The sequence below is a fragment of the Protopterus annectens genome, chromosome 3.part1 (genome assembly GCF_019279795.1).
Source record: "Protopterus annectens isolate FY-2018-M chromosome 3.part1, PAN1.0, whole genome shotgun sequence".
Classification (NCBI taxonomy): domain Eukaryota; kingdom Metazoa; phylum Chordata; order Ceratodontiformes; family Protopteridae; genus Protopterus; species Protopterus annectens.
Window position 1 is genome coordinate 1,139,737,681 of NC_056732.1, and position 16,711 is coordinate 1,139,754,391.

The window sequence follows — 16,711 nt, forward strand, 5'->3', positions numbered from 1 at the left end:
CTTTATTATTATGTTTATAAGAGTCTAATTTACTTTGAATATCTAACAATTCCTTATCCCAAGATTTCCTTTTATTATTATACCATCTGATACTTTGTCCATATAGATATGATTTTAAGGCATCCCAAACATAGACAATGGAGATTTCAGGAGTATTATTTATGTCTAGAAAATGCTGTACTTCTGAAAGTATATATTCTTTATAGTCTTTTAGCTGAGTTAAGTATGCTGGTATCCTTTTGATCTGAACATTATGAGTATTTTTATCATGAATTCAAAAACAATTGAGTTATGATCAGATATAGGACATGAAATGATTTTGGAATTAATTAAATCTGTTACCATCTGGTTAGAAATAAAGACCCTATCTATTTTTGAATAAGTTTTGTATCTGTTAGAAAAAAAGGTGTATGGTAATGATTTTGAATCTATCTGATTATTAATATCATTCAAATGATAAGAATTAGCAAAATCATTTAAATGTTTTGCATTAGATGTAATTCTTCTTTTCCTTATAGTGGTAGTATCACTTTCATGTAGTATACAATTAAAATCACCAGCTAAAATAATATCCCTATAGAGAATGATATGATCTTATCAATATGATGTTTCACTGTATTAATACCAATTCCAGGTATCCAATATACATTAATTAAAGTGTAAGTCTTCCCATTAATTTGTATTGTAACCATACAAAACATTCCTTTGTCATCCTGATAAGACTTAATGGTTTTAGGAATGGGCATACTTTTATTCCATAAAATAGCCACTCCTCTTTTTTCTGAGTGTGCTCTGAACTAACCAATACTGTATACTTATTAGTGGCTAGTTTATCAATATCTTTTTTCAAGAGATGGGTTTCTTGCAGGAAGACTAGATTGGCCTTGTGTAAATTAATGTATCTTATTAGGCTTGCCCTTTTACACGGATTATTCAATCCATTAATGTTTAAAGAAATTCCTTTTAAAGATGTCATTTGGCATTTTAAAACTCAAGAATCTTATGATCGAAATAACAAATAACAAGATAAATAATGTTACATCTCCTCTTTTAGGTGTACCTTTAAATATAGCTGTATTTATTAAATCTCTTATGGAATTTTGTATAGGATTCAATTTTGTTTGTAGTGACAATGAGTGTACAAAATATATTGTGGATGTCAAAACTATATACATATAACAATGAACAAGTGAAAATAATGTAAGGATTAAACCTTGCATCCAGCCTGGAGTTGAAAACTCCAACTTAGAGTAGTATTTACTGCTCAAGTTAACCCCCTACCCTAAGCAGCAGTACCTCAGCTACCACCTTATCAATTTAATACTAGTTATATTTAACTGAGGTTAACAGTTTTCAATTCAATTATCTATCAAGGCAAAACTACACCTTTGGTAAAACAGCATTATATAAACTAAAATAAACTTTTTTTTTTTTTTTTTTTTTAACTGTTCATATTACTATATAGATCTATGTAATATATAACACTTGTATTCAAATATCATTCAAATAATTTTGATGTTAGAAATCAAGAGGAGAGAAAATTAGGTTCTAACATTCATTTAAATCAAAAACTTTGGCTAATATGATTCAGACATTACATATATTAAGATGCATCTATTTTCTGTCATGTGAATACTATTAACAGCTTCCAAAAAAAAAATCTTGAATTGTTTGTATATGAGCATTTACTTAAACTCATTATTGTCAATAAAGTAAAATATTGTATTCATAAAAATTATTATAAATCATATTGCATAGTTATGCAAATTCTCAGAAACACTTGCATTATTAAAAAAAAAAAAGCCATCACACACATACACACATACACACACACATACATACACACACACATACACATACACACACACACACACACACACACACACACACACACACACACACACACACACACACACACACACACACACATATATATATATATCTGATCTCACTGAGTTGTGTCTTTGTTGAGCACTATCCTACTTGCTGTCCCTAGAATAAATCTGTCTGCTTTATAGAAAATAATGCACAGCAAACACATTTTAGTAACCAGATTTTACAATCATGCTAACCTACTGCTTTAAAATATATCACATGACATTTCTTCCAGAATAGAATTATAAAATTGTTTATGCTTGTCAATCAGATGAATTAAATGAATTATAATAAAGTATATGTTTGGAACAGAAGTTTTTAACACAGATTATTATGCTGCTGTTAAGTAGATTTTCAAAAACATTTAAATAAATGTTTCATTTTCTATGCCTTCTAAAATAAGACATTTACTTACTACAAGAAACTACATCATTTAAACTCATTATAACTGACATATTTTATGAATAGAGTATTTTTCCTGAATCTGTGGTGTGTCAGTGTGATAACTATGTCAAAGGTTATACTAACTGCTTTCAGTTTCTCTGTGAGAATTCTGTGAGTTGAAGCTTTTGAAGTAGTTCATGGACACTGTGCATGAGACAGCCCACATCCCAGATTGTCTCTCTTAACATTTTGGCGGGAAACTTATTAAAACTTATGACAAACATTCATTTTGTCAATAGAGTAAAATATTGTATTCATAGAAATTATTATAAATCATATTGGATAGTTATGCAGATTCTCAGAAACACTTGCATTATTATATAAAAAAAGCCATCACACTCACACACACACATACACATACATACACACACACACACACACACAGACACACACACACACACACACACACACACACACACACACACACACACACACACACACACACACACATATATATATATATATATATATATATATATATATATATATATATATATATCTGATCTCACTGAGTTGTGTCTTTGTTGAGCACTATCCTACTTGCTGTCCCTAGAATAAATCTGTCTGCTTTATACAAAATAATGCACAGCAAACACATTTTAGTAACCAGATTTTACAATCATGCTAACCTACTGCTTTAAAATATATCACATGACATTTCTTCCAGAATAGAGTTATAAGATTATTTATGCTTGTCAATCAGATGAATTAAATGAGTTATAGTAAAGTATATGTTTGGAACACAAATTTTTAACACAGATTATTATGCTGCTGTTAAGTAAATTTTCAAAAACATTTAAATAAATGTTTCATTTTCTATGCCTTCTAAAATAAGACATTTACTTACTACAAGAAACTACATCATTTAGACTCATTATAACTGGCATATTTTATGAATAGAGTATTTTTCCTGAATCTGTGGTGTGTCAGTGTGATAACTATGTCAAAGGTTATACTAACTGCTTTCAGTTTCTCTGTGAGAATTCTGTGAGTTGAAGTTTTGAAGTAGTTCATGGACACTGTGCATGAGACAGCCCACATCTCAGATTGTCTCTCTTAACATTTTGGTGGGAAACTTATTAAAAACTAGTGACAAACATTCATTTAGTAGTGTAAATGTATGTAAACATGACAAAACCTTCACAATGTATTCCACAGACCATTACAGCCTCTTACTTCTTTTCAGAAAGAGAAACAAATTGAATCACAGCTTGCCATTAAATCTTCAGATATTTTGACTGGTTATGAAACAAAACATTATAACTGACATATTTTATGAATAGAGTATTTTCCTGAATCTGTGGTGTGTCAGTGTGATAACTATGTCAAAGGTTATACTAACTGCTTTCAGTTTCTCTGTGAGCATTCTGTGGGCTGAAGCTTCTGAAGTAACTCATGAACACTGTGCATGAGACAGCCCACATCTCAGATTGTCTCTCTTAACATTTTGGCAGGAAACTTATTAAAAACTAGTGACAAACATTCATTTAGCAGTGTAAATGCATCTAAACATGACAAAACCTTCACAATGTATTCCACAGATCATTACAGCCTCTATGTAAGTGAAATTAAGCCCAAAATTACCAACAAGCAATAAAACTCAACATTCTTCTCCCAACTCAATTTTCATACAAATCCTATTATTCACTGTGCCCACACAATCAAAAGCATTTCTATATATTAATAAAGAAAATAAAAGAGAGTAGAAAATAAAAGGGAGTGAGGCAGAAATAAAAAAGTGTAAGAGAAAGCTGTAAGAAGTATATACAATGGAATGTTACTTACTGTTTATATTAATAGAGTTAAAATAAAACATATTATTTACTCTTATTTAGTTCTGATTATTATTAGTTAAAGCATAACAGATTATTTACAAGCAAGCATAAGCAGTATAATCAAGAAAGTATAATTAGAAATAGCATTTGAAGAACTTATAAAAACTTTTACAAGGAATAAATATGTTATTATTCTATTAATGATATTTTCATTACTGTTCACTCCCTGCCCTCCCCCACCCTTTACCCACTACATAATCTAAATAGAATGTCATTGTTTAAACAAAGAAAATAATAAAAGGAGAAGGGAAAAAGGTAAAGATAAAAATGTATCAAATTACTAACCTTACTTCTTTTCAGAAAGAGAAACAAATTGAATCACAGCTTGCCATTAAATCTTCAGGTATTTTGACTGGTTATGAAACAAAACATTTCTTTGCACATAGAGAATAACTTTGATTAAATCTTTTCCAAAATATTTGTGGCTTTCTGGAAATGCAGGAACTATATTCAAAAAGATTAATAATGAACTAAAATGATGAGAGAGTGAAAAAACATATAACTACTCATTTGTTTCTTAGTCTCTTCTTCTTCTCTGAAGTCTTCCACGAAGCTTCAGTTGCCAATCTCTTTAATGAAGAACTAGCCCATTCCATTTCTTCTATTTTATCCAAAATCCTTTTTTCTTTGACAAACAGTAAAGCAGAGTCTAAATCATCGAAAACCTTAGGACCATCAGGAAGGAAGATTTTAAACTTGGCAGGAAACAGAAGGTATGTTTTAAACTGTGCTTTTTTAAGCTCCCTTATTAGTGGCAGAAAAACTTTTCTTTTAGCTATTACCATGGAAGAATAGTCATTGTCAAACGCACAGTTGTCTCATTAATCTTAACAGGAGCTTTAGCCCAAGCAGATTTAAGAACCATCTCTTTATCAAAAGATGATAGAAATCTAACTATAACTGATCTAGGATATTTTTGTTAGAGTTAGTATTAGCTATAGATCTATGTGCTCTTTCGATACCAAAAGAGAATGCTTCTGTTAAGTCTAAAGTTTTAGGGAGCCAAGTTGTTAAAAAGAAGTAATATTGTTACCTTCAATATTTTCTGGCAGTCCAAAAATCCTAATGTTATTGCGCCTAGATCTATTTTCCAGGTCATCCAGCTTTGTTTGTAAATGTGTATTTTGTTTCAGCAGAAACTCAATGTTGATTTCCTCTTCTTGGATTCTATTTTCCATGTCATTCACAGCTTCTTCTATGCCTGTCATCTGGATCTTCTGTTGTTGCAGGTCTGTATGTAACAGGTCTATTTGTTTTGTAGCTTTTTCTATGAAGGTGTCTATTTTAGTATCCATTTTATCAGTAAGTTGCTGGATTATAATTATCAGAGACTGAAGTTCTTTCTTGATGCTGGAGTCTTGAGAATTTGTCTTACTGGAACTCATTTCAGACTGATAAACTGACAGGAAAATTTCCACAGTGGTTTCTGACAGGAATATTGTTAAGATTTCCTTTCTTTTTTAGATATAGTTCAAGAACTATATAAAACAAACGTATTTAGAAAGAAAATTACTTCAAAAATTAATTTTTTAAGTAATTAATTCCTGTCAGTGTAATGAAATTGGTGGAGATGAAGAAATCTGCTGCTATCCTGTGTTCATCCTTGGCCACGCCCCCTCCTTCCCTTTCCTGAATATGTAGAAAAACTATTTGGTGAAGGATGCAAATTTGGTAGTATCTGTAGTTCATAGATATGTACAGGAAGGTTAGACTTTGTTTGGATCTGTCTAGTAAAATATACAACTCTATTGTAAATTCAGTACCATATGCAAAGCAGCTTCCCCCCATTCTCTTTTGTTAATGTATACTTGTATATAGGACAGGATAACTCAATATGTATTTAATCTTCATCTAATTTGGAGTAATATGTTACAGTATCAGATAGGTACTTTGGAATGGAAATAGTGCAAAAATGCCCCATTCATTGGCATTCATTAGTTTTAAGCTTTAGCACAGATGACATCATACCTTTGTTAAGTCTGACATGGGGAACAGCAACGTAAGGAGGGGGAAGTGGTAAAGATATGCCACTTTTAATGCAAAGTATTATTTTCCCTAAGTCTTCATTAGTTTTCTTCTGTCATCATACTTTGATCATTCATTATTCCTCGTAAACAACTCTAAATCAATCCATGTTTATACACTCAACATGTCATCTCAGTGTGAGTTAGCATGGGTGTACATATGTCCTCAAGCATGAAACCTTGCAATGAAAAAGATGTCCAGATCCTTACTGGTGGAGACAATAAGCCAGTCAGGGTTCTCTTAACAGATCAGCTAATCCAGTAAGAATGTATCAGTTATTTGCATATTACTCTTGTAACTGATAGACCTAGCAAAGTCTTGAAATCTTTGAATGGGAAAAATAATCTAGCATATTTATATTTTTCCTGGACTACTTTAGATTGTTGTGAATAAGTAGATGAAGGCTACATTTTTTTCCTAGTACATTACATGTAAGAAGTGCATCTTGTCCATTAAAGTAGCTCAGGGTGGTTAATTTTAAGTTATGTTAAAAAAGGATCAGTAAAAGTTTGAAGTCCATTAGAAAAAGAACACTTAAAGTTAGTTGAATAAAACAGCATACACTTGACATTATTCAGGTTACACCCTTTAAAAAGTAGAAACATTTGGTGTTTACTTCAACTTTTATAGAAAAAAAAGAGAGAAAAAAATTATGTTTTCCCCTAGAATCCAAAAAGTCCAAATATCCCTCTAGCTATTTTCTAAACCTCTTGTCTTGGTGGGTATAACTGTGGTATCCATTTGAGCAGGGTAGCCTGAACATCTTCCCCTCAAACAGTAGACACCCTTACTTTTGGTATATTCAGGCTTTTCTTGGTAGACATATAATTTGTACCTTACCTCTGCCTCTTTATGATGGGCCATGCTTTGTAAAGTTCTCATGGGAGACAACCAAATGAATCCTATTAGCTGTCAAAAGCATCTCATTTAACTTTTCTCCACCTGCAGGAGCAATGACTGGACTCACATATTTTCCCAGATTGCTAAGCTCCTTATTCTGTCATAGACACTGAGCTTAGTTCCTTTGTGAATGAACCCATTTTTTGTCAGTTGTATCCCTGAACCTTCCCAAATTTGTGACTGCAGCTAAAGGGAACACATACTGACCTGTAAAGCGATTTGTTTTCCTGGAACTCAGCTCATTTCATTACCACAGTCCAGTTCATTGTCTACAGTACTGTCATTGGTTCTTGCATCCACTGATCAATCTCCTGATTCCCTGTACCTTCACTCATGAATAAGACTCCAAGGTGTCACTCTTCTTATATGCATTAAGAAGATTTTGAGGCTTGGGTGTTCATTTAAGTAGTTTATTGTATACAAACACATCAGGATGGCTAGCAGGAACATTGGACTTAAGCGAACTAGCTAACAAACTGATAGACTACACACTTGCATGCACTCACTCTGGCTGTTTGCTCAAAATGACACTCTTGCTTGCACATGGTCAGTACTTACATGCATGTGCTGGCTCACTGGAAAGCTTCTTAAAGGTAAATCACACACTCTGATCTACATCCTCCCCCTTTACTGGGCTGTCTCATATAAACAATGACATTTCAATAGGCATGCAATTATACAGACACTAATAAAGAAAAACAGCAGTCATGTACAGGTTGCCGTGTATCTGGAACAAGGTTTCAAGATGCGACCTGATCTCATGACATAATAGTTAGGACTGGGTTTAGCAACAGGAACAGTCACTGGGGAATGTTCTGCTTGAGGAGTCTTAGCAATTTTCTCAGAAATGGGGATTGCTGACAGAATGTGCTGTGGAACAGAAACACTGGACAAGTCACTCTGAGAGCAAACAATTCAGACCAATAGTTGATACTATACAATCAGTAATAAAGGACACAAAACAGTTTCTAGAGAGTTATGCAAGTTATGTTTTTTCAACAGAAGATGCTGATAGTGATTTATTTGTAACTTTAGATGTGGTATCCCTTTTTACATCAATACCGAATACAGTAGGAATGGAGTATGTGAGACTGATGTTAATTGATAAAGGGATATCTAGGGACCACATTATGAGGTGTATGCTATTACTAGATATAGTATTGAGTAATAATGTATTTATGTATGACAACAAATACTATTTGCAAAAGAAAGTAGTCGCCATGGGGACCCCTTTGGCAAATTCGTATGCAAATTTAGTATTGGCATACTGGGAAGCTACTTATGTCATGGGTGATGCACTGTTAAATAGACACATTAGATATTATGGGCGTTTTGTAGATGACGTTTTTCTGATTTGGAGTGGTTCTAAACAACAGTTAGAGGATTTTGTCACCTACATAATTGGGACAATGGATTTTTTAAGATTTGAATGTAAGAGCTCATCACAACAGATAGAATTCTTGGATGTAAAATTAACTAGGGAGGATAGTGTTGCGAGAACAGACATGCATAGGAAACCATGCTGGAGAAACAGTTTGCTACATCGTAGCAGTATGCACCCAGGGCATATATATCAAAACATTGTGAAAAGCCAAGCATTGAGGGTGTCTAGGTTAACTAATCAAGATGATAGTTATCAAAATCAACAAAAGGCATTAACAGACACCTTTATGGAAAGGGGATATTCTAAGAAAGAAATAGATGGTATATTTAAAGAAAGTACTTCATATAGGGAAGGTAAAGGTAAACCATTTTTCCATAGAACAAGGACAGATAGAGGAAATAATAATGAGTTGCATAGAGTGGAACAAAGGGCTAAGAAAAATAGAATAATAATTCCATTCACAAATAGGAATTTAAAAATTAAAGAAATAGTAAATAAAAACTGGGGATTGTTAATGGTGAATGATGAGATAATTGAATTAGTGGGAACTGAACCTAGTTTTACATACAAGAATATGAAGTCTTTGAAAAGATTGCTCTGCTATGAAGAAAATGTGAGAGAAGGACCACAAATACAGAGAAAAGGAACATTTTCATGTAGGGATTGCAATCAATGCATATATATGGTTAATGAAAATAAATTTATACATCCTGATACAGGACGACAGTACATTTTCCATTACTATGCTGACTGAAGATCTAGAGATCTTATATATTTAGCTCAATGTCAAACATGTAGGTCCTTCTACGTAGGAAAGACCAATAGGACACTTAGGGAACGTGTTAGGGAGCATGTATATGCCATCAACAAAGAAGATGAGGGGAATGCTTTGGCTAGGCATGTCTTGGAATATGGGACTACACATCAATTCAAATTTAGAGTCCTAGAATTAGTTAAAAAACAGGTAGATTAGGTGACATTAAGGTTTATATAGAAGTAATAGAAAATAAATGGATAAAGAGGCTACAAGCGCAGAGAGCCCATGGTTTGAATGACAAGGTGTCACTTAAACCTTTTTTAGTGAAGCGTCCATATGCACATTAGAAAAGATTTTTTTAAATGCATAGCTATAATACTAAATAGTTAGCACTAATATAAATTCATGAAAGTATGTTATGTATATGCATTCATATCTTTAGAAATGTGAGATCAAAATTTTTTAATGTAATTATTTAATGTATTTATGTAAGTGTCATGTATGTTTGTATATGTTTGCACAAGTTTTCTGATCGTATTGATGTGAGGGAAGTAATTAATATTGTGTTTTTGCATGTTATTTTGAAAGAAGTTTTAGAAATAGACGTATGTGTTTTTAAAAGGACTAATTGTTTTTATGATGTCATAATGACATTTATTAAGTGATTGGATGAATGAATTTTTTAAAAAAGTTATATAAGGGTATGGGTGATGTGAACAGTTATACTTTGGAAGTCTGATGAAACGTTTGATAGAACGTAAAAGCGCTCACTATTGGATCCTGTATATGTTTTTTGCTTTGGATTAAACTGTTTTAAAAAATAGCTGTGGCGAGCCTCTTTTGTTGTTGTTTTGCTGACTTTATTAATATCGCTTGACGTAGAAGGCCAAAATACTAGACCTCTTGCCCTTCTTTTGGTAGAATCAGTTCCTGGGTGGCCATGATGCAAGATCTTAATATACTCTTGTTGCAAGGACTTTGGAACAATCATTTTAAGGCCTTTTATGATGATACCATTGTCTAACAAAATCTCATCTCTGTATGAAAAATATGGTAGCACTTCTACTGCTAAACAAGATTGCTTTGAAGCCATCCTCAAATGATAAAGAGGTTTAGCTTCTGGAGAATTAGATCTGAAGCTTTGTGAGTTCTGAGCTCATCAAGATGTGTGTAAGAAAAATTTCTCACTTCCATGATCTCAAAATCAAGTTGTTCATTGTTATACTGTTCTGTGCTTTTTTTGGATGATCTTGATAAAGTATCAGCAACATAAAGAAGTTTGCCTTTCATGTAAACAAGATTTAAATTGTACTTCTGCAGTTTGAACAACATATATTGCAATCTGTCTGGAGCTGTATGCATAGGATTTCTCAAAATAATGACTAGAGGTTGGTGGTCAATTTCCATCTGGATAGGTTGACCATAAATATAATCATGAAACTTCGAACATGCAAACACAATTGCCAAAAGCTCTTTCTCAGTCAGAGCATGTTGTATCTCAGTTTGCCTAAGAGTTTTCGATGCATAGGCTACTGGTTTACCCTCTTGAAAAATGACTGCACCTAGACCAAACTTAGAAGCATCACAGGAAAGAGTAATTGGTTTGTGAACATCATAGTAGGTGAGAGTTGGTAGGTTGGCAATTTTTTGTTTCAGGGCATCAAATATTCTTTGGTGCTTACATCTCTGTGTTTCAGCTCTCTGAGCAGTGCTGAAAGTTGGCTTAAATCTGGAAGGAACTTGCCTAGATAGTTGACCATGACAAAAAACATTGTAAGACTTGGACATTGTCTGGAGCTGGCATCTTGAGAATTACTATTTGCTTCAAAGGCCTTGGACACAAGCCTGAACTGGTAAACAAGTGACCAGCATAAGTAACTTTTCATAGGCTGAATTTGCACTTTTGAGGATTCATCTTAAGATTCACATCATGTGCTCTTTCCAGAACTTTCTTGAGGTTTATATCATGTTAGAATTCACCATGGCCTCCTACTAGAATATCATCTACTATAATAGCCCAGGGATAGCCAGAAAAAATTTGGTCCATCGCACACTGAAAGGTTTCACTGGCAGAATTTATTCCAAATGGCATTCTCAGAAATCTGTATCTTCCAAATGGCATACCAAATGTGGTTAATAATGAAGATTTTTGGTTAAGCATGATTTGCCAACATGAACTCTTTGCATCTAAGACAGAAAAAACTGTGGCATTTGGCATGAGGGCAGCATCCTCTTTGTGCACATTGGATGATGAGGTCTTTTTAATGCTTTGTTCAGGTCTCTTGGATCAATACACAATCTGATATCATCTGAGTTTTTCTTATGAGCCACTACCATGGAAGATACCCATTCAGTAGGTTCTTCTAATGGACAGATTACTCCTAGCTGCACCATTCTGTCTAACTTGGCTTTGACTCTGTTTTGCATGGCTACTGGAACTTTTTGTAATGGTCTGATGACTGGGCTGGGTCTAACTTCATAGAGTACACAACTGGTAGTTCACCTAGTTTGTCTGCAAAAATATTAGCATACTCAGAGAAAATAGTTTGGGTGAAATTCTGGCTTACATGGTGGACTTCTTTATTAAATGAAAGCAGTCCCATTTTCAAACCATCTCTGATGCCTAATAATGACTGCACGTCTGTTGACTATGAAAAACTGCAAGTAATAGCTGTTCCCAGCAGAATAACATGAAACTACTACTGAGCCTTTGGTTTGAATCTCTTCACCACCATAAGCAACAAGCATTACACACTTTGTCAAATCAAGATGTTCTGAAGCTTTTACTCTAGAAAATGTTTATGCTGACATAACATTGGACTTTGAGCTCTACAGGACTCCCATTAATCCAAACTGTACAAAAGATTTAGTTCTTTGTCCACAAATCTACCGCATTATCTGTTTCACCAAGCACAGTCCATCAACATAAAAAGATTAATTTGCCTCTTGGAATGCCCGCTTTTAATAATAAAAAAAAAATGCCTTATTTGATTTATAAAACTTTTTGAAATGATTCCACTTATTGCAACAATCACACTGCTGACCAAAAGCTAAGCACTTTTCTCATTTTGGCTCGTGATTTCCACCACAATTCTGACAGTTGACTATAAGGTTAGGCAAAGGCACATTCTTTGAGTTTGCTGACTCACCCGCATGCTTCACTGAGCATGCTCTGGAATTTGCTGGAAAGACTTGGGATTTCCCAAGGACTGCTACAGGACCTGCAGTAGCTGCCATGTGCCTGAGCCTGTTTCTTTTAACCATGTACTGCACGCTATCAACATTATCTTTGTCACTTTGCCTTCCACAGCTATTCTCATTTGTAAGCATACTTGTGTGCTTTTCTGTAAGCTTGTATATCTGTCAAATCGCAATGGTCTTATTTAAAGTTAAATCACTGTCTCGAAGCAAAATCTTTCTCGCTGAGCCATTATTAGTACCCAACACAAGCCTGTCCTTTATCAACTCATCTCTCAAATCACCAAATCTGCATGTTTTAGCCTTGTTTTGCAAGTCAGTTATATATGCTGCAAAGGTTTCACCAGAATTTTGATCCCTTGTGCAAAATAAGTGCCTTTCCATTGTAACAATCATTTGGGGGGGGGGGGGTACACATTTCTCTAGTTATGTTTTAAGCACTCAGGGTCTTCCCTTGTTTCAGCCGGTACCACAAAATTGTGGTCTTCCCCCTCACCTGCAAAGACAGCAGGTGCATACACAAATGAACATTCTTTTTCAATGGATTCTGAGCCAGCTAAATTAAACAGAATAAAGGCTTTTGTATGTGTGTATATGTCAGAAAAAGCAGCCTCTATGAAAATATCGTATTCATGCTCACTCTCCAATTTTCTGCAATATTGTTATCAAACACAAGCGGTGCAGATCTGAGAAATCCTTCTGCCATGCCCACAGATTATAGTAAAACACAATGCAATCTTGGCTCTTGTAATTATGTATGAACATTCACACACACACCAGGTACTTGTAATAATATGCAAGTGCACAATAAAGTCTTCAAAATACTGTACTCTGCAAAATATGCTTTGAAATAATTTTACCTTGCGAAATATTCTTTGAAATGACTGTACTTTGCAAAATTACTGCACTGTAATACTGCACACACTTGCAAACACGTTGCACACTTAAGATGCTTTGCACAGCTTAGTTAATACGAAAATGTAGCAAATAGTGAAAAATATGGTTGTTTTCCCTTTTGTGTACATTTTATGTGATTCGGATATTGTTTCAAATGGTTTCATAATTATTTTGAATATTTTTATCAGCATGTTACAGTTTCAGATATTTCATTTAATAAGAATTTTGTTTTGAGTGTTCTGAGTACTTTAGTTTATATTTATAGCAAAAGAAATCAGTTAAGTAGGTTTTAGTACCTGGAATTTGTTTCTGACCTGTTTTGTGAACCGTTTGAGCAGTAGGGATGATCCACTCCTACATATTCCTCCAACTTTAACAGGTGGCCTCATGGCTGTAACTCTGGATCCCACTTCTGATACTATGTCACTCTTCTTATGTGCATTGAGGCTTGGGTGTTCATTTAAGTAGTTTATTGAATACAAATACACCAGGATGGATAGCAGGAACATTGAACTTGAACTACCTAACTAACTGACAGACTTGCATGTACTGACTTGCATGCACTCACTCACTCTGGCTGCTCACACAAAATGATGCTCTTGTTTGCATGTGCTCAGTACTTATATGCATGTGCTGGCTCCCTGGAAAGGTTCTTGAAGGTATATTACACACTGATCTACACAGGGTACCTAAAGTTCTTCACTTGAGGGAGCTGCATACCCCAAGTCAATCTTTTCCATGAGTAAGCAGAAATCTTTAATTTATAAGTGCTGATTTTCATTATAGTTTCTTTCCTTCACAATCAGCAGCAAATATATATATATGTATATATATATATATATATATATATATATATATATATATATATATATATATATATATATATGTGTGTGTGTGTGTGTGTGTGTGTGTGTGTGTGTGCATGTGTAAACAGTAAGGATACTATCTTGAAATTGCAATACCCTGTTATCCTGCCCAAGAAAATCATGATCAGGATGAGAGGCAAGACAACCCTTTTATCTTGCCTTGTGTATTCATATTAATGATAAGAATGCAGATATAACTCTCTCTCTTTGAACACTTGGGCTTAATAGCATTAGAGAAAACTAAGAATTTGATATTTGATTTAAGGTAAAACATTTTATAAACTGAGTTTTATTATTTCATAGGTTCATAGGTTGGTACTAAGCTATTGGCCCTAGGGCCTATACATACCTAGCCATAACAATTCCCTGGATATGTTCAACTTGGAACAAGCCAATTTTCAGCAGAGGCTTAAGGAGAAATGCTCCAGATGCATGTCTTTTTAGCATGGGAGGAAACTGGAGCACCCACAGGAAACCCACAAGAACACAGGGTGGACATGCAGACTCCACACAGAAGACACCCCAGCCAAGAATCAAACCGGAGAACCTCTTGTTGTGAGGTGACAATGCAAAGTGCTGCACCACAAACGAGGAGGTAAGGTGACCAGTGATGTGACAGTAAATAGTAGATGGTGTGTGGAGTTAGAGGAGGTAAGGTGGGAATATGTGAAGAATATGTGAATATGTGAAGAAAGAGGAATGTCCTAGTTTTGAGTAGGAAAGGAATGGAAAGACAGTGGAATGTTTGAGGAATAAAGAATATTGTATAGCTGAGAATTGGATTATTCTGGAAAATGGTGAAGAATGTTTTTTTTTGCTTAAAGTTAGACTGTCCTAGACTAGAGAAGCTGCAGAGCCAGGAGTCTACTAAGTGGAACTTTGAGTTTGTTTTAAAGAAGTTTGTGAAAGGGTTCTGTCTTAATGATAGGTGGATTGGACTTCCAGGACTTCAGTAGTGTAGCCACATAGGTAGAATATGGGAATCTCTAGCTCTATCATTTGACTTTGCTAATTGTAGTAACATTTTTTATGGGAGTTTAGAAACCTGCTTGGGATGTAGGGCTCAAATTCTTAGTTAGAGATGTACTGTAACTGGATTTGTAAATGAGGTTGTGACAGATAAGAAGTTGGGAAAAGAGAGGTAATGTGGTAATTCAAGCCAATTCATCTTTTGGAGAACATGGCAGTGAAAGGATCTATTGAGAAGGTTGGCAGCAAATTTGGCAACTTTGTTATAACATTGTTGTAACTTGTTTAGTTGGGTGGCATGAAGGTTGATAAAGATAGGAGTAGCATATAGGAGAGATGGAAGGAGAAGAGTTTAGGTAGTATGGATCCTAGAGGAGTCTGTCAGAGATATTTTGATTTTATACATGGAGACTAGCTTTTGGTGGGTTTGTTTAATGGTGTTTTGTATATGGTAATCAATTTTCATGTTGTCATCTATGTGCAGCCCTAACAGCTTGGTATGGTGTACAAGTTCTATTTGAGTGGTATCTGATGAAATAAAATAGAGAAGGGAGATTTTAGATTGTCATACTGTAAATGGGTGTGAAAAAAAGTATTTTGGATTTTTTGGACTGATAAATAGCTGAGCATTGTGTAGCCAGGCATCAGCTGAGGAGAAGGATTTTTGGGTTATGAATTGTAGGTCTGTAGGATTTTTTGAGAAGCAGATGAGGGTAAAGTCATCAGTGTACTGTATGTTGATAGCAGTTTTGCTTGCTATAAGGAGGTTATTTCTGAATGCATTAAAGAGGATGGGGGCCAAGTGTAGATCTTTGATGGACACCAACTGAAATGGGTAAAAATTATGAGAAATCATTTTGCCTTTTGACTGCCTGAGATCTGTGAGAGAGGTAGTTGTGGAATCAGCTCAGTGTGCAGTCATGGAAGCCAAGGCTAGTGTGGTTTTATAGTAGAATGGGGTGAGAGTTGGTGCTTAAAGGTTTTAAGAGGTTGAGGAAAATGGGTATATGTGGTTGCCCACATTTCTGTTGATGTTGATAGTGTCAGTAAAATTAAGAAGGGTAGCAGTGGTACTATGGTGGGGCTAAAAGCCATATTGGAATGGATAAAGAAGTGAGTATTGAGAGAAGTAGTAGACTGCTTGTGACCTTATACATTTCTCTAGCACTTTGGATGATGGGGGGTAGAAGTGGAATCACAACAGGGCAGTATTTAGTGAGTCCAGTAGAGTTACCAACTTTGTGAAGGGGAACAATACAGAATTTTTCCCAGAGGAAGTGAACATAACTCTCCTGAATGGAGCAGTTTATAAGGATAGATATGGGGTATGCTAAGGCTTCAGCTGCTGATTTAATCTATCCAGGATGCAACTTGTCACATGCTTAAGAGTTGGCTTTAATTTAAGAACATGTCTTTTTATAGTGGAGGCTGAGACTGGTTATAGTTAGAAAGAGTAAGGAAGACTGTGGGGTTTAGAGGGAGGTTGAATGGTGGAGGACATTTATTTATTTTTATTTATTTTATTTTAGTTTACATTTGTTGGCTGGGAAAGTCCGACTGG